The sequence below is a fragment of the Schistocerca piceifrons genome, chromosome 9, assembly GCF_021461385.2.
Source record: "Schistocerca piceifrons isolate TAMUIC-IGC-003096 chromosome 9, iqSchPice1.1, whole genome shotgun sequence".
Lineage (NCBI taxonomy): Eukaryota > Metazoa > Arthropoda > Insecta > Orthoptera > Acrididae > Schistocerca > Schistocerca piceifrons.
Window position 1 is genome coordinate 16433355 of NC_060146.1, and position 18132 is coordinate 16451486.

The 18132-nt window shown below is 44.2% G+C and overlaps 1 protein-coding gene and 1 non-coding gene across 2 annotated transcripts in view; one reads left to right on the forward strand and one right to left on the reverse strand.

Annotated features, from left to right (window-relative positions):
* LOC124717200 (arylalkylamine N-acetyltransferase 1-like) overlaps positions 1-18132 on the reverse strand; it is a 113709-nt gene that overhangs the window by 66697 nt on the left and 28880 nt on the right. The window lies entirely within an intron of this gene.
* Trnal-caa lies at positions 17964-18038 on the forward strand. The gene has a single exon. It is a non-coding gene; the product is annotated as a tRNA-Leu (tRNA).

Genomic DNA, 18132 nt, shown 5'->3' on the forward strand with positions numbered 1-18132 from the left:
GATCACAGCAAGTTTTTCTCAACGGTGAGACGTCTACCGACGTTATAGTAACCTCTGGCGTGCCACAGGGGAGTGTTATGGGACCATTGCTTTTCACAATGTATGTAAATGTCGTAGTAGATAGTGTCGGAAGTTTCATGCGGCTTTTCGCGGATGATGCTGTAGTATACAGAGAAGTTGCAGCATTAGAAAATTGCAGCGAAATGCAGGAAGATCTGCAGCGGATAGGCACTTGGTGCAGGGAGTGGCAGCAGACCCTTAACATGGACAAATGTAATGTATTGCGAATACATAGAAAGAAGGATCCTTTATTGTATGATTATATGATAGCGGAACAAACACTGGTAGCAGTTACTTCTGTAAAATATCTGGGAGTATGCGTACGGAACGATTTGAAGTGGAATGATCATATAAAATTAATTGTTGGTAAGTCGGGTGCCAGGTTGAGATTCATTGGGAGAGTCCTTAGAAAATGTAGTCCATCAACAAAGGAGGTGGCTTAAAAAACACTCGTTCGATCTATACTTGAGTATTGCTCATCTGTGTGGGATCCGTACCAGGTCGGGTTGACGGAGGAGATAGAGAAGATCCAAAGAAGAGCGGCGCGTTTCGTCACAGGGTTATTTGGTAAGCGTGATAGCGTTACGGAGATGTTTAGCAAACTCAAGTGGCAGACTCTGCAAGAGAGGCGCTCTGCATCGCGGTGTAGCTTGCTGTCCAGGTTTCGAGAGGGTGCGTTTCTGGATGAGGTATCGAATATATTGCTTCCCCCTACATATACCTCCCGAGGAGATCACGAATGTAAAATTAGAGAGATTCGAGCGCTCACGGAGGCTCTCCGGCAGTCGCGAACCATACGCGACTGGAATAGGAAAGGTAGGTAATGACAGTGGCACGTAAAGTGCCCTCCGCCACACACAGTTCGGTGGCTTGCGGAGTATCAATGTAGATGTAGATTTAGAAGTCACTGTTGAGTTGTGACATAGGCATAGGTAGTCTTTAAAGCTCCAGTCTGACGCAGATATCCCTTCGTCTCAAAAAATAGCAACGCTTAATCTCGGCACAGGCGCCTGGGGACTGGATGTCTGTGTTGTCCTCATCACTACCTCATAATCACCATTGGTGACAGTGGGTAGATCGCACTCTGTAAAAATTGGGACTTTGAACGGCGCTGATGGCCGCGCAGTTGAGAGCCCCAGAAACCAAACATCATTTTCGACACAGGTCAAAATGAAATGTCAATTGTCATATGCCCCTCTGATGTCATATACATATCTTACACTGTAATCCAATAGTGACCTACGCAATAGATTCGAACACTGCCGCAACATTCTTTCATATACTTTTCACACAATTGTCTTTTACATAATAATAAAAGCATACTTACTTGCTAATTATTGCAATTATGGCCATAGGCGTCTGCAAGGGACTGCGGATGAATAAGGGCCACTTCCCTCTCTCCCAGCCGGCCGGTGTGGCCGTGCGGTTAAAGGCGCTTCAGTCTGGAACCGCGTGACCGCTACGGTCGCAGGTTCGAATCCTGCCTCGGACATGGATGTGTGTGATGTCCTGAGGTTAGTTAGGTTTAATTAGTTCTAAGTTCTAGGCGACTGATGACCTCAGAAGTTAAGTCGCATAGTGCTCAGAGCCATTTGAACCATTTTGAACCTCTGTCCCACTGGAACCTGGAGTGCAGTTTCATTAAAGAATTCTCATATACTTCTAGAAGTAGTAAGGTTTTGGTGTTTCCTATAAAATTTAGTTCTAAATGCATCACTCATCTGAAAACTGACATCACACATCTGAAAAATGATCAAGTCATTTATATATAAAAAATGGCAGTGTTTTGCCTCCCCCTCCCCAAGAAAAATTTCTGCGATTGGCCTGTGATATAGATATTGTTGAGGTCTGCTGAAGGTCAGCTTGTTTTAAATGTAGGAAAAAGCAAGTTAATGCGAATGAATGTAAAAAAGCAATCTTGTGACTTTGGAATACAGCATTAATAGGTTGCTGCTTGACAGTCATATCGGTTAAATACATAAGTGTAACGTTGCAAAGCGATATGAAATGGAGCGAGCACGTAAGAATTGTAGTGGGAGAGGCGAATGGTCAGCTTCGATTTACTGCGTGCACTTAAGAAAAGTGCTGCTCATTCTCAAAAGAGATAGACCGATTCTTGAGTACTGTTTGAGTATTTGGCATCCCCCTCAGGTCGCATTAAAGAAGGTCACCGAAGCGATTCAGAGGCGTGCTGCTATATTTGTTACTGGCACGTTCGATCAGATCGCAGGCATTCCGGAGATGTTTCGTGAACTCAAACGGGAATCCCTGGAGCGAAGACGACGGTGTTCTCGCGAAACAGTATTGCGCAAAATTAGAAACTCGGTATTTGAAGCTGAGTACACAGCGATTCTCCTGCCAGCAAAGTACATTTCGCTTAAAGACCACGAAGATAAAAGAATATAAATTAGTCCTCGTACGGTGGAATAAAGACATTTTTCCGTCCCTCTGCTTACGAATGGAACTGGAAAGGAAATTGTTAGTAGTGGTACAACGTAGCCTTCACCATTACTGTATGGTGACTTGAGGAGTGTGACTGTAGAGGCAGATGTATAGAACCAGATTATGGCGTTGAATTTTTAATGCGTCCTAACTTTTGGCAGTTTTAATTGGTGCATTATAACTGTTTAACAGATTTCATGAGATATCGTCAAGTTTTCACTAAGATTAATACTGTTTAACGAATAGCGGATGATTATCACTGCCAAGCATGAGGCACGCAAGGCTTCGCAGCGTATAACAAAATTACACATAGCGACTACCTTCCTCTGTCTAGTTTACTTCGACACGGTCAACACGTGGACCTTCAGTACACCACGTACGTCTAGAGAAAGCTTGACACCTTTCACTACTTGTGTTTGTGAACTTAATGGTTCCTGAATATGTATATACCATTTATGGGTATTGCATAAGTGCCAACATTTATAACGGTATTCAGTGTCCATTACACAAATGAGAGTTGTTTAATTTTCTGGAATGTTGAAACGTTGTAAAATTTTTGTAAGGATTACATTAACAGCTGTTCATTGTCTCCAGGCTATGGTTTGAAAACTTTCAATTAGTCTGAAACAAGTCATCAGAAATAAAAATTATTGAATGAAACTGTGACAGAAAGTGAAAAAAAAAGAATATGTGGCGTTTTAAACGTTTAAATTCTGTCAATAATTTTACGAAATATTGAAAATGAAATTTTAAACAGACAGTCTGCATTCGTTCGGTAATACAGTAGATTATGGAGAAGCATGCAGAACAGAGGCATTATTGTTGGTACTTCGCAATCGTAAAAAAAGTACGAGAGCTGTAGCTTTGACGTCCCGTGCGTGTAATGTTGATGCATTTAGTTGTTCTGAAAGCGGTGCTGATATTCAAGACAATAAAAGCGGGTTAAAAGCTGTGAGCTATCTGTAGAAGTTAACCTTGCATTACTGAGCAACTGTTTCACCAGATATCCAGTCTAGCTTACCAAATTCCCAACCAGACTAACATTAATTATAAACTTTTAGTAGTCATCTTACGATAACCGGTGATATATATATATATATATATATATATATATATATATATATATATAAAGACAATTTAAATAAAAAGAAATAAATCAGTTTATATTTGGACATTTATTTTAACATTGATCATTGAAATTTCAGCATATTAAACTTGATTCATAACTAAACTGGTGCCTTATTTATGATTGTGAAAATGTGAGTTTGTAATCTTACGGAACATATCAAATATGGAGCCAAGATTGGGAGACTGCATACAACACTGCATTCATAAAATACCACACGAAGAACGTTGAAACATATGCAAGCGGAAATTAACCACAATCAACTTATTCAATTTTCACCCAAAGAAGTTACGTTCGTAGCGGAATCCTGTCCGTAATGAAATTACCACACACTGGTATACTAAATTCATTCTAACTCTCTGGGAAAACTTCCCGAAAAGAAAGCTGAGGGCTACTTTGATGATTACACTACATGCTTCACGTGGTCAGCTTGGTTTAGACAAAGAGTGTAACTCCACAGTAATTTGGTAATTAAAATAAATTACATCGCACAAAGTTCACCCCACATGGGTTGAACATAAAGAAAAGTTGCTATATTGAAAAATATTGTCAAGACGAGACGTTATAATCTCACGAATATTCGCATTTAAGATTGATGATCTTAGTTAGAGTTACGGATCATCCACACGTGGTTGCACTTTACTCACAAAGTAGTGACAAAGCAACTACTGGCAGATATTCTGAACTTCACACTCGAATTACACTGCGTTGCAATTTAAGATAACATTAGATATTTTAGATCTAAGCCTGAAATAAAAGTGATTAAATTTTCAGTTAGGCTGAACTTAAGAAATCCATTGTCCTACGGACTTAGCAGACACGCGCTTAGCCGGAGATCTTACCACTTCAGACGCTCGCCGCGGACAGACTGCCGTGGTCCCTTCCTGAGGGTGGCTCACATATACAAACGGAAGTGGCCAGAGGGGCAGCTTCCTATACCAACATGACAAGGGACGGACAGGACCATACTAAGGATAAAAACCTCTCTGCTTTTAGAAAGCGTAGCTACCTGTTCCGACGTTGGTCCTACTGTTCTGTAGCAGACAGGCTTGTCTCCTACCATCAAGCATGCAACTACAAATACATTTGCTCATTCATCCTTTCACACAGAAGGGAAGGGGGATGACGGTATCTTATCATATACAGTATATAAAAGAAAGCGGATGTAGGTTCCGTATGAGACTGTGTGACATGAATTACATATAAACTGTCTTTTAAAGTGTACTAGTGTGACAGATCGTTCTGGATTATGTGTAAAAGTAACACGTTCCACTGCTCAGTCTCCTCCCAGATAGTCAGAAACATCACAGTAAATTTAGAAGTGGAATGTATGCCGTAAATGACAACAGTTTTAATAAATTAACATGAAAGGAATCCAACAGAGAGCTTTCACGCGCAGTAAGTTTATTATAGACGAAGCACGAGCACGGACGGGGGATTGTTTGGCGAAGGGCATCGAGCTCGCCCTTTTCAAATGAATCTTCCCGGCATTCGGCTTAAACAATCCAGGATAACTGTGGAACCCTAATCCTCGATCACCGGTGAGAGATTTGATCTGACGTCCCCCACAATACGTCTCCAGTTAATTAGCGCTGAGTCGTCCTGGACAGTATAGACAGCCGGCGGAAGCTGCTTTACATAAATTAATCTTCGTACATCCATATTTAAACTGGATGATGGTGGGACATCAGCTGGTATAATTTTTTTTTAAATGAAACTCCTCCAGCTGTATTTAAGATTTCATATTTATTTGGCTACTAGTTTCGACGCTGCGTGAGCGTCATCTTCAGGCCCGTACACTTTGATATCAATTGTGTATGGCTGAGTACTGCACAAATTACGTCGTCTTCGTCGTCGTCGTCGTCGTTGTCGTCGTTGTTGTTGCTGTGATGCTTGTAGTGGTCTTCAGCCCGAAACTGGTGTGTTGCAGCTCTACATCTGCATTTACGTCTATACTCCGCAAACCACTTAGAATGTGTGGCGGAGGGTACTTTTTCACTCCTTCCCCCCACCCTCCCTCTCCACGCGTTCCAGTCCCGAATAGTACGCAGGAAAAATCCACTCATTTTGTCTTCATGTGTATTTTCGCGAGATACGCGTAGTAGAAAGCAATATATTTGTTGACTCTTCTGAACGTACCCTCTCTTAACTTTCGTAACAAACCACAACGATGTGAAGACTACCCCCCTTCCAGCGTCTGCCATTGTTGTTGGCCGAGATTCTCCGTGTCGCTTTCGCGCATATTCAATGAACCTGTAAGAAAACGTGCTGCTTTTCTTTGGATCCTTTCCATTTCCCCTATCAGCTTGACCTGGTAGAGATCCCGTACTGATGAGCAATATTCAAGAATAGGTCGAAACAGGGTTTCGTAAGCTACCTCCTTTGTCAATGGACTACGTTTCCTAAGGATTCTTGTAATGAATATCAGTCTGGCATCTGCATACACGCGATTAATTTTATGTGGTCATTCTCCAATCGCTCCGCACACATACTCACATATATTTTATGGCAGTTAATACCTCAAATGAGTGTTCTGAATTTGCGTAATCATACAGCAAAGGGTCTCTCTGGCTGTTTATTCGCAATACGTTACATTTGTTTATCTTGACGCTCAACTGGCAGTGCTTCTTGTGTCGCGACTTTCTCTCTCTCTCTCTCTCTCTCTCTCTCTCTGTCTCTCTCTCTCTCTCTCTCTCTCTCTCTACGGTGATTTTTTCCACCTGTACAAACTCTAGGGATTGACCGATGAGAGGATACGGAAAAAAAGTGTAATGAACTTATATCACATTTCCCGCGCTAGAGACCATTATTTAATCATACATTGTTACAGGCACTGCGGTCTAATACTCACTGTCCCACGCAGCCACAATTACAGTATACATGGTTTCCTCCTATAGGGTGACACTGTTCCTCATAAGCCATGCCCTAGCGCCCTCTCCTGCCATAGTAATGTACTGTCCGATTCACTTCTCTTGCTGACCCCACTTGTAGTGAATGTGGCACAAAGTTGTACACAGTGGTTCCGTATTCGAACTGACAGCTTGCCCACATGGTGTTTACTTACGGAAAGGCAAATGGCAACGAGCGGTGGGTACGAAGGTTGTATCAGGTGACCTATCCCCGCCGACAACCATCACAGCATTCAATGTTTGCAATAGCGTTTCACCGTTTATCTGAGGCAGGGTCGTTTCAAGAAGCCGGAAATCACGAAGGTACCCAAAATGCCCGGACACCAGACTTGGAGGAAAATGTCACTGACACTGTGGAAGGGGACCGCCGTGTCAGTACCAAGCAGTTGGTCCGCCAGTACAGGGTATATCGGACGACCGTCTGGAACATTCTCCATGACATTTGTTACTATTCTCATCCCTTACAGCGTGTGCACGGTTTACTAGCGACAGAGAATCCACATCGAGAGCAGTTTTGTCACTGGTTTCTTCACCAGCCTATTCACAGATGAGGCCGCCTCTACACGGAGTGGTGCCTTCAAGTTTCATAACAGTCATCTGTGGGATACTGTGCACAGCCTCACGGTATGGTGACAGCGAATTATCCACATTGGTGGAGCCGAAATGTGTGGGCCGGGATAATTGGCGACCGTATTTCGGGACCAGTCTTCCTTCCACGTCGCCTAACAGAGCCCATTACAGATGTGGAGACACCGGAGCAGTGTATTCATGCTGCCTTTGACACTGTTAGGATGCAGCCTAGCCGATGTGAACGTCTGAGAACATGCCTACGGCGCGTATACACACGCGTTGACCCACATGGAAACCATTTTCAGCGCATGCTGTAACTGTGGCTGCGTGGTACAGTGCGTATTAGTCCGCAGTCTCTGTGACAATGTGCGATTAAATAAATGGTCCCTAGCATGGAAACCATGGAAATTTCTTTACACCTTTATTTCTCCGTATCCTCTCATCGATCAATTCCTACGGTTGTACACGTTGGAAAAAAATCACCGTATATTGGTCCGATAACACTTCCCCGGAGCACGTCCGAAGTTACTTTTACGTCTGAAGACTTCTATCCGTGCTTTGTCCCGTTTTCTATAAAGTCTTCAGTCACACAGTTGATCTGATAATCAGAAAGCTCGTATTTTGCTTTTTAGACGGCAGTGCGGATCTGTATCGAATGCCTTCGTGAACTCAAAGAACACTGCATCTACCTCGGCCCCTGTGTCGCACTGCACTCTGGGTCTCGTGGCCGAACAGAGCGAGCTAGGTTTCACACCATCATTGTTTTCGGAACCCTTGTCGATTCATACAAGATCTATCCTGTCTAAGCCTCATCATTTCTGGATAGCTACTGCAGCCCACACAGATTACAGACTACTTTCTCTAGTTAAATCTTGGTCTCCCTCCACAGTTCCACAGTCCTTCCCCCCCCCCCCCTCCCCCCCACACATACACACACACACTATAAAAGACTTATTGGTCCTTTACATGACCGCCAATCCTCTCGCAATTAAAGTGTTTTAACGGGTTTCATTTAATTTCATTCAGGGAGTTTAAAAATAAAGACAAATCGGGTAGCTGGCCGCAGTGGCCGAGCGGTTCTAGGCGCTACAGTCGCAGATTACAATCCTGCTTCGGGCATGGATGTGCGTGATGTGCTTAGGTTAGTTAGGTTTAAGTAGTTCTAAGTTCTAGGGGACTGATGACCTCAGAAGTTAAGTCCCATAGTGCTCAGAGCCATTTGAACAAATTGGGTAAGTGGTTCAACAGTTATTAGGAACTGAATTCTCTCATCTTATCTACATCCACATCTACACCTCCTTCACAGATCCACTTAAGTGCCTGGCAGACGGTTCATCGAACCACCTTCATAATTCTCTATTCCTCCACGCTTGAACATCGCGAAGAAGAAACGAATACCTGTATCTTTCCGTGCGAGCTCTGATTTCCCTTATTTTATTATCATAATCGTTTCTTCCTTTGTAGGTCGGCGCCAACAAAATACACTCCTGGAAATGGAAAAAAGAACACATTGACACCGGTGTGTCAGACCCACCATACTTGCTCCGGACACTGCGAGAGGGCTGTACAAGCAATGATCACACGCACGGCACAGCGGACACACCAGGAACCGCGGTGTTGGCCGTCGAATGGCGCTAGCTGCGCAGCATTTGTGCACCGCCGCCGTCAGTGTCAGCCAGTTTGCCGTGGCATACGGAGCTCCATCGCAGTCTTTAACACTGGTAGCATGCCGCGACAGCGTGGACGTGAACCGTATGTGCAGTTGACGGACTTTGAGCGAGGGCGTATAGTGGGCATGCGGGAGGCCGGGTGGACGTACCGCCGAATTGCTCAACACGTGGGGCGTGAGGTCTCCACAGTACATCGATGTTGTCGCCAGTGGTCGGCGGAAGGTGCACGTGCCCGTCGACCTGGGACCGGACCGCAGCGACGCACGGATGCACGCCAAGACCGTAGGATCCTACGCAGTGCCGTAGGGGACCGCACCGCCACTTCCCAGCAAATTAGGGACACTGTTGCTCCTGGGGTATCGGCGAGGACCATTCGCAACCGTCTCCATGAAGCTGGGCTACGGTCCCGCACACCGTTAGGCCGTCTTCCGCTCACGCCCCAACATCGTGCAGCCCGCCTCCAGTGGTGTCGCGACAGGCGTGAATGGAGGGACGAATGGAGACGTGTCGTCTTCAGCGATGAGAGTCGCTTCTGCCTTGGTGCCAATGATGGTCGTATGCGTGTTTGGCGCCGTGCAGGTGAGCGCCACAATCAGGACTGCATACGACCGAGGCACACAGGGCCAACACCCGGCATCATGGTGTGGGGAGCGATCTCCTACACTGGCCGTACACCACTGGTGATCGTCGAGGGGACACTGAATAGTGCACGGTACATCCAAACCGTCATCGAACCCATCGTTCTACCATTCCTAGACCGGCAAGGGAACTTGCTGTTCCAACAGGACAATGCACGTCCGCATGTATCCCGTGCCACCCAACGTGCTGTAGAAGGTGTAAGTCAACTACCATGGCCAGCAAGATCTCCGGATCTGTCCCCCATTGAGCATGTTTGGGACTGGATGAAGCGTCGTCTCACGCGGTCTGCACGTCCAGCACGAACGCTGGTCCAACTGAGGCGCCAGGTGGAAATGGCATGGCAAGCCGTTCCACAGGACTACATCCAGCATCTCTACGATCGTCTCCATGGGAGAATAGCAGCCTGCATTGCTGCGAAAGGTGGATATACACTGTACTAGTGCCGACATTGTGCATGCTCTGTTGCCTGTGTCTATGTGCCTGTGGTTCTGTCAGTGTGATCATGTGATGTATCTGACCCCAGGAATGTGTCAATAAAGTTTCCCCTTCCTGGGACAATGAATTCACGGTGTTCTTATTTCAATTTCCAGGAGTGTATTTTCACATTCGGAAGAGGAAGTCTGAAATAGAAATTTCGTGAAGAGGTACCACCACAACGGGAAACGCCTTTGTTTGAGTGATGCCCACCCCAAATCCTGCATCATGTCCGTGATACCGTCTACCCTATTTCCCGATAATACAAAACGTGGTGCCTATCTTTGAACTTTCTCGATATACTTCGTTAACCGTATCTGGAAAGGATCTCACATCGCACTGCAGTGCTCCTTAGTACATCTGTTAAATATTCTAAGTGTTCTGCCAATAAAACACAGTCTTTGGAAAGCCTTCCCCCACAACATTTTCTATGTGTTCCTTTCACTTTAAGTTCTTCGTAATTGTAATTCGTAGGTAGTTAGTTGAACTACGGACTTAAGATTTGACTGGTTTATCGTGTAACCGAAATTTAACGGATTCCTTTTAGCACTCACGTGGATGACCTCACACTTTTCGTTAGTTAGGGCCAATTGCAAATTTTCGCACCATACAGTTATCTCAAACGGATATTGCTATACATGGAATAGCATTTAAGGGTGACATCTGTCCTCCCATCAATAATGATTAGTTTGCGTAGTAATTACAACAAGCCGGCCGGCGTGGCCGAGTGGTTCTAGGCCCTACAGTCTGGAATCGTGCGACACCTACGGTCGCAGATTAGAATCCTGCCTCGGGCATGGACGAGTGTGATGTCCTTAGGTTGATTAGGTTTGAGTAGTTCTAAGTTCTAGGGGACTGATGACCTCAGATGTTAAGTCCCATAGCGCTCAGAGCCATTTGAATCATTTGAATTACAACAAAAATAATTTGATAAACATATTAGGCCTACTATAAAGTTAATGTATTAATGCTCCATTTCTTTTTATAAGCATTTCTGACAAAGCCGATTTGTGGTGGTCGCTGTTTAATTGTTTTCTTTGATTTAGCTTACAAACTGCAACTCGTTACAAACTTTTCACGCTAGAAGGCCGTACAAGCATGGTCTTTCCTGAATGTACTTCTGCCCGAAAAGCGAATCTGCTTTCGTCATGAAATATTTTGATAAAACTTTTCATCCTGTTTTCACCCCCTCAGACACTTAAGCAGTTATGTAATAGTCAGTCAAAACGAACTGACACTCACTATCTCACACTTTAGGTACTGAATTTCAAAAATTGCTGAAACGCTCATTTCTTTTAATTTCTTACTGGGAAAACAAATACCGACTTTCGTACTTTTAGCTTCAAAATTGCCTTACAGCGCCTCGTTTTCAAACAACCTTTCATCCTTTACTTCACCCCCTTAGAGCTGGAATTTCGGAAAATCTCTGCTTAAACAATGCTTACAGTGTAAGACCAACACTCTCTCCAAATTTCAATTTTCTATCCTTGCAGTTTGGGCTGGCGATGTTGAGTCAGCGAGGGCATTTCCCTTTACATACAAAGACAAAACGATTTATTATGTCACACAATTACGTTCCTGACACTAGCGCTCAATTAGTGGCCGACTACCGACACGAAAGCTAGCTACACATACTTGCCACCAGCTAAAATGGTTGCAGCGTGTGCTTTGAGGGTTTCTCTGCGTATATGATATATATTTCTAAGGTTCTCGGATGTACTGCTGGACCCAAGGTCCACGGTATTTCGGTGAAAAACCGTTCGACCGTGACCAGGTGGAGCTGATGGAAAGACGAAACTTCCATGGCCTTCCATGGCCTAGGTCAGATGTAAAGTCTAACAGAAAGTAGAAGGTTCTGCTGCTAGGCAGTTCGTACTGTAGATGTGTGGGAGAGCAGTTATAGGAAGTGTTGGGGAGTCAGTACCAGGTTCAAAATGGTTCAAATGGCTCTGAGCACTATGGGACTTAACTTTTGAGGTCATCAGTCCCCTAGGACTACTTAAACCTAACTAGCCTAAGGACGTCACACACATCCATGCCCGAGGCAGGATTCGAACCTGTACCATAGCAGTCACGCGGTTCCGGATTGAAGCGCCTAGAACCGTTCGGCGACCGCGGCCGGCTGAGTACCAGGTCACCAGCATTGTGAAGGCTAGTGCAGGATGGGCTCAGGCGACTGACAGCATAGGGGAGTTATGTAGGAATTTTACGAAGGAGGATCAGGTAGTGATAGTGGGTGGAGCAGGGAACAGTCTTGATAGGGACGAGGAATATGATGTAGGTGGTGACCTGGTAAAGATAGCTACTCAAACTGGTGGCAGTAATGTGCATTTCGTGCAACTGTTATAGCGTCATGATTGGCCTCATGTTAATGCGGCTGTTAGGAGCGTTAATATAGCGGTGGAGAGGACAGTGATGGTGGAGGACATGGCTCACATTTCAGTGGTGCCAGCTGAGTCTATCAATAGTTCGGGTTTCATTAGGCATGGCCTGCACCTCTATAGGTATAGGAAGGGGAAGCTGGCAAAAGCTTATAGGTGACAGTGTAGTGGTTATTGGTTGGATCACTCATGAAAAAACTCCTGGAGTACTTGGTGTTAAAGCTGCACCTTTTTTAGATTGAAGTCAGCTGATAGGTATACCTTCTTAAAGGAAGTCCCTCTAACTAAGGAATCACCTTCAGAGGACATCATGTTTGCAAGTAGAGATGGAATTAAAATATTTCATCAAAATACAAGAGGCATTAGAGATAAAGTTAGCGAACTGCTAATAGATGAATCTAAAATTATTGGTACGTCAGAGCACCAATTAAATAATTTGACAATTCAGAGGCTTCATTTAGCAGGATACAGATTAGCTGGTTGTTTTTCAAGGAGTTCCTTGCGGGATGGTGGAGTCGCCATGCAAGTAAAAAACAGTATTCCATTTGAGTCCATAGTGGTATCACGGCAGTGCACAGATATTTGGATGTTGTCCCGGGGCAGTTGAATTTAGAGAAACTAAACTTCGAATTGTTGTTGCTCAGAAGTCCCCTAACTCTGACTTCAGAGCATTTCTGCTCAAACTAGAGAGCGTTCTTGATTCACTTTACAGGAAGTACCAGAAATTAGTTATAAGTGGCGAGTGTCATCATTGGCCTCATCTTAATGCGGCTGCTGGGCGCGTTAACGTAGCGGTGGAGAGGACACTGACGGTGGAGGACATGGCTCACATTTCAGTGGTATATGATGAGGTGCAGGGTCGGTCAACATGGGACGTGTAGCGGTCCTGTGCTGCAGGGAACGGTGTTCAATACTGCGCGCCGGTCGATGCGCTCTGGAACACTTGTGTCTGTACTCTGGCGTCAGATCTGCCACAGATCGCCCCCTATCGTGCTCCGGACACCTGACCAGCCGCCGATCCCTATGTTCTGTGATGAGGTCTGAACGTCCAACTTCTTGCCGCCTATTCGCGGTTCCAGCATTCTTCAAATGCTCACGACAGTAGCGCGCGAGCAGCCCACCAGCTTCACCGTTTCCGAGATGCTCGCTCCGATGAACTGGGCCGCAACAATCTGGCTTTTGTCAAATTCGCTTAAGTCAGCGGATATTCCCATTTAGCCACGTATCGTCGCTAGAATGATTCCTCATTTGTCTCTACTCCGCTCATATACTTCTGTTACCGCGTCTCGCGCCTTCAGCGTCAGCAGGCAGTATACAACCTCGCCGTGGGCAGTGCTGATCAGGACATGTGTACGTGTGACGGACGTCATCACCGCGAGTTAGGCCCACACGGGACACCTGTTATCGTGCGACTCGTAATAACTAAAGTACCTGATGCGCTAAGGTCAGTACGGCCGTCACGTGTTTTGTAAACAACTCTGGCGATACGGCGCTATCTTCTCAAACAGCGCAGATGTGGCGAGCGATTACAGAGCCTCAGCTGTGCAAAGTCGACTGCTGGAGCCTCGGAGATTACGAGCGGCCGCTGTAAACGGCTGTAAACATCCTCCCTAGCAGGGCAGGAGCGAGCGGATCCTGCGCCTCTGACACAACTGACAAAGCTGCTCCTCCCCCCAAGTGCAAACATACTTTCCTGCAATTTTTCCCGTGGAATTGTAGCAAATTTTATGATTTCCTAAGTAGAACTTTTTAGTACCTACTGCAACCCACATCCTTCTGTATCTGTTTAGTGTATTCATCTCTTGGTCTCCCTCTACGATTGTTACCCTCCAAGCTGCTCTCCAATACTAAATTGGTTATCCCTTGATGTCTCAGAACATGTCTTACCAACCGATCCCTTCTTCTAGTCAATTGTGCCACAAATTTCTCTTCTCCCCAATTCTATTCAGTACCTCCTCATTAGTTATATAATCTACCCATCTAATCTTCAGCATTCTCCTGTAGCACCACATGTCGAAAGCTTCTATTCTCCTCTTGTCCTAACTAGTTGTCACACATGTTTCACTTCCATACATGGCTACACTCCATACAAATACTTTCAGAAGCGACTTCCTGACACTTAAATCTATACTCGATGTTAACAAATTTCTCTTCTTCAGAAACGCTTTCCTTGCCATTGCCAATCTACATTTTATATCCTCTCTACTTCGACCATCATCAGTTATTTTGCTCCCCAAATAGCAAAACTCATTTACTACTTTAAGCGTCTCATTTCCTAATCTAATTCCCTCAGCATCACCTGACTTAATTCGTCTCCATTCCGTTATCCTCGTTTTCCTTTTGTTGAAGTTCATCTTATATCCTCCTTTCAAGACATTGTCCATTCCGTTTAGCTGCTCTTCCAGGTCTGTCTCTGACAGAATTACAATGTCATCGGTGAACCTAGAAGTTTTTATTTCTTCTCCATGGACTTTAATTCCTACTCCAAATTTTTCTTTTGTTTCGTTCACTGCTTGCTCAATATACAGATTGAATAACATCGTTGAGAGGCTACAACCATGTATCACTCCCTTCCCAATCACTGCTTCCCTTTCATGCCCCTCGACACTTATAACTGTCATCTGGTTTCTGTACAAATTGTAAATAGCCTTTCGCCCCCTGTATTTTCCCCTGCCACCTTCAGAATTTGAAAGAGAGTATTCCAGTCAACATTGTCAAAAGCTTTCTCTAAGTCTATAAATGCTAGAAACGTAGGTTTGACTTTCCTTAATCTAGCTTCTAAGATAAGTCGTAGGGTCAGTATTGCCTCACGTGTTCCATCATCTCTACGGAATCCAAACTGATCTTCCCCCAGGTCGGCTTCTACCAGTTTTTCCATTCGTCTGTAAAGAATTCGCGTTAGTATTTTGCACCCGTGACTTATTAAACTGATTGTTCGGTAATTTTCACATCTGCCAGCACCTGCTTTCTTTGGGATTGGAATTATTATATAGTTCTTGAAGTCTGAGGGTATTTCGCCTGTCTCATACATCTTGCTTACCAGATGGGAGAGTTTTGTGAGGACTGGCTCTCCTAAGGCTGTTAGTAGTTCTAATGGAATGTTGTCTACTCCCAGGTCCTTGTTTCGACTCAGGTCTTTCAGTGCTCTGTCAGACTCTTCACACAGTATAGTATCTCCCATTTCATCTTAATTCCCATTTCATATTCAATATGTATATAGACGGAAATCCCTATATCTGATGTATATGAACTATAAGGGTGTTAATTTTAAGTTGACAAAGTAGAATAACTCGAAAAATAAGCTTCACACGAAAAAATGTGTAGAAACCAAAGTTGATTATTTTTGAGGGGGACATCTGCTGGTGTGGTATTGATAGCGCCCTCTAGCCGGCGTTGGAGAGCTCTACGAGCATGGCTACCTTCGACCATAAATAAATATATGACTGGCCCTGACGTCATTTTCGTGGCTCCAACATGTCTGGGCTAAAGTCACATGAATGTTGGCAAAACATGGTTGTTTCCTGTTGCGCTTATGGCTGTACTCAGCGTTTTGTCGGGGAAAATTGCATTACATTTCACGTGTAAGTGTTTCTATGATAGTGCACATGCGTTTATTGAAATCTGCGGAAGTGACTTTTATGGTTTTCACACTTGAAATAGAGTATCACGTACATTAAAGTGTTCAAACTGATGCCTGCAAAGTCAGACTCATATTACATTTTGGAAAGTAATTGTGATAATTCGGTTACAGAAGTAAGTATAATTGTTTCTCGTTCCTACTCATAGGTTACCTAAGCATGAAAACCGAAGCCAGCTTTGGATACAGGCCCAAAAACGGAAAAACTTTAAGCCATCTGCACATACGCGCCTTTGGTCGAAGCACTTCGCGGAGAAGTGTTTTGATAGGTTAGTTATTATTTACAATGTATATTTCTAATTTATATTTACAATGTCTCTCACTTTTAAACCTTGGCTCCAAAATTATTTTCTGAAACTTCAAAAAAATGCTCCAAATGGCTTTGAGCACTGTGGGACTTAACATCTATGGTCATCAGTCCCCTAGAACTTAGAGCTACTTAAACCTAACTCAGCTAAGGACATCACACACATCCATGCCCGAGGCAGGATTCGAACCTGCGACCGTAGCAGTCACGCGGCTCCGGACTGAGGGCCTAGAACCGCGAGACTACCGCGGCCGGCGAAACTTCAAAGTCTCAACTTTCATGTAAAATATCATTTTTTTTAAACTGATAGTTTAAACTTTTGTAAAAATAGTGGGAACTGAACCTTTGAAGTGCACCTAAAATTGATACTCTAAAATGGACCTGCTCCTAAAGTCGACAATTTTGGCACCTATAATTGACATAATTCCCATATCCCATTTTCTTTTATAACTGAATCCAATTTTTAAAGTTTTTACACGTGCCCACTCCTATTGTTTAAAAGAATTTTAACGACATTTTACTTTAATTGATAGTTTATAGTAATTTCGCCCCGCTGCCCACCAGAGTGGCGTTCGATGTATTTGTTACATGTTATAAATGGTACTGTGAACAAATCCAGGTCAAATGTAGTTCTGGGATAATTTTTCGCAAATAAAAAAGTAATTTTTGTTGGGAGCGTTTGGCAGTCAATTGAGAAATGTAGGGAAAATACGATACAAACGTAGGATGGCAGACCGCTGATTTGAAATCCCGCCACGTTTTGCCAACAGTCACGTGGTTTATGTTGGAGCCACACCAGCCCTACAGCTTCTGCACAGCAAGGCCAGTCTACTAGTATCTATGGTAGAAGATCGCTACAGATTCTGGCCATTTCATCAGGTGCGGCCAGCCAGGAAACTTCGCTTCAGCTTTGCTCTACATACGACGGGTCTGAGACTGCACATCTGTACAAAGGTATGTATGTATTCTTTCCTGCACGCCCTGGGGGTGGGGCGGGAATAAAGTTTAAAATTTCAAATGGGATCCCCCATTTTTTATTGCAGAATCAGATTCTACATAAAAAACTAAAAAAAACGACGTACTTTTTGTGTTAAACATTTCTTTTGATTCTTGGTAGTTAGTGCTGTAATTCAAGAAAATCCATGTTCTAATGTTTCCATGGAAAATGGTTGCGGATAAATAAGAAATACTTATTTACTTCGCAATGTTTGGTTAGTTAGTTAGCTAGTCAGATGATTTGTTTGATAATTAAAAGTTGTGTGGGATTATGACCACGGAACACACAAAATTTATCCGAATCTGCGGAAAATATTAATACAATATTTGGGTCAACATTTGTAAAACTCTAATTCCTCTCTCTCAAATCCCAGCCTATGGGGAGACCTTACAGAAGCTCTCCTGCGAACCTCGCAGAACTAGCACTCCTGAAAGAAAGGATGTTGCGGAGACAAGGCTTAGCCACAGCCTGGGGGATGTTTCCAGAATGAGATTTTCACTCTGCAGCGGAATGTGCGCTGATATGAAACTTCTTGGCAGATTAAAACTGCGTGCCGGACAGAGACTCGAACTCGGGACCTTTGCCTTTCGCCGCGAAGTGCTCTACCATCTGAGGTACCAAAGCACGTCTCACGCCCCCTACTCACAGCTTTACTTCTGCCAGTAGGTTCGCAGGAGAGCTTCTGTAAGATTTGGAAGATGGGAGACGAGGTACTGGCAGAAGTAAAGCTGTGAGGACGGGACGTGAGTCGTGCTTGGGTAGCTCAGTTGGTAGAGCACTTGCCCGCAAAAGGCAAAGGCCCCGAGTTCGAGTCTCGGCCCGGCACACAGTTTTAATCTGCCAGCAAGTTTTTTCTTATTTTTTTCAAATTTTAGTGAAATATTTGAGCACAGCGGGAGCAAGACGCCTATAAATTAAGC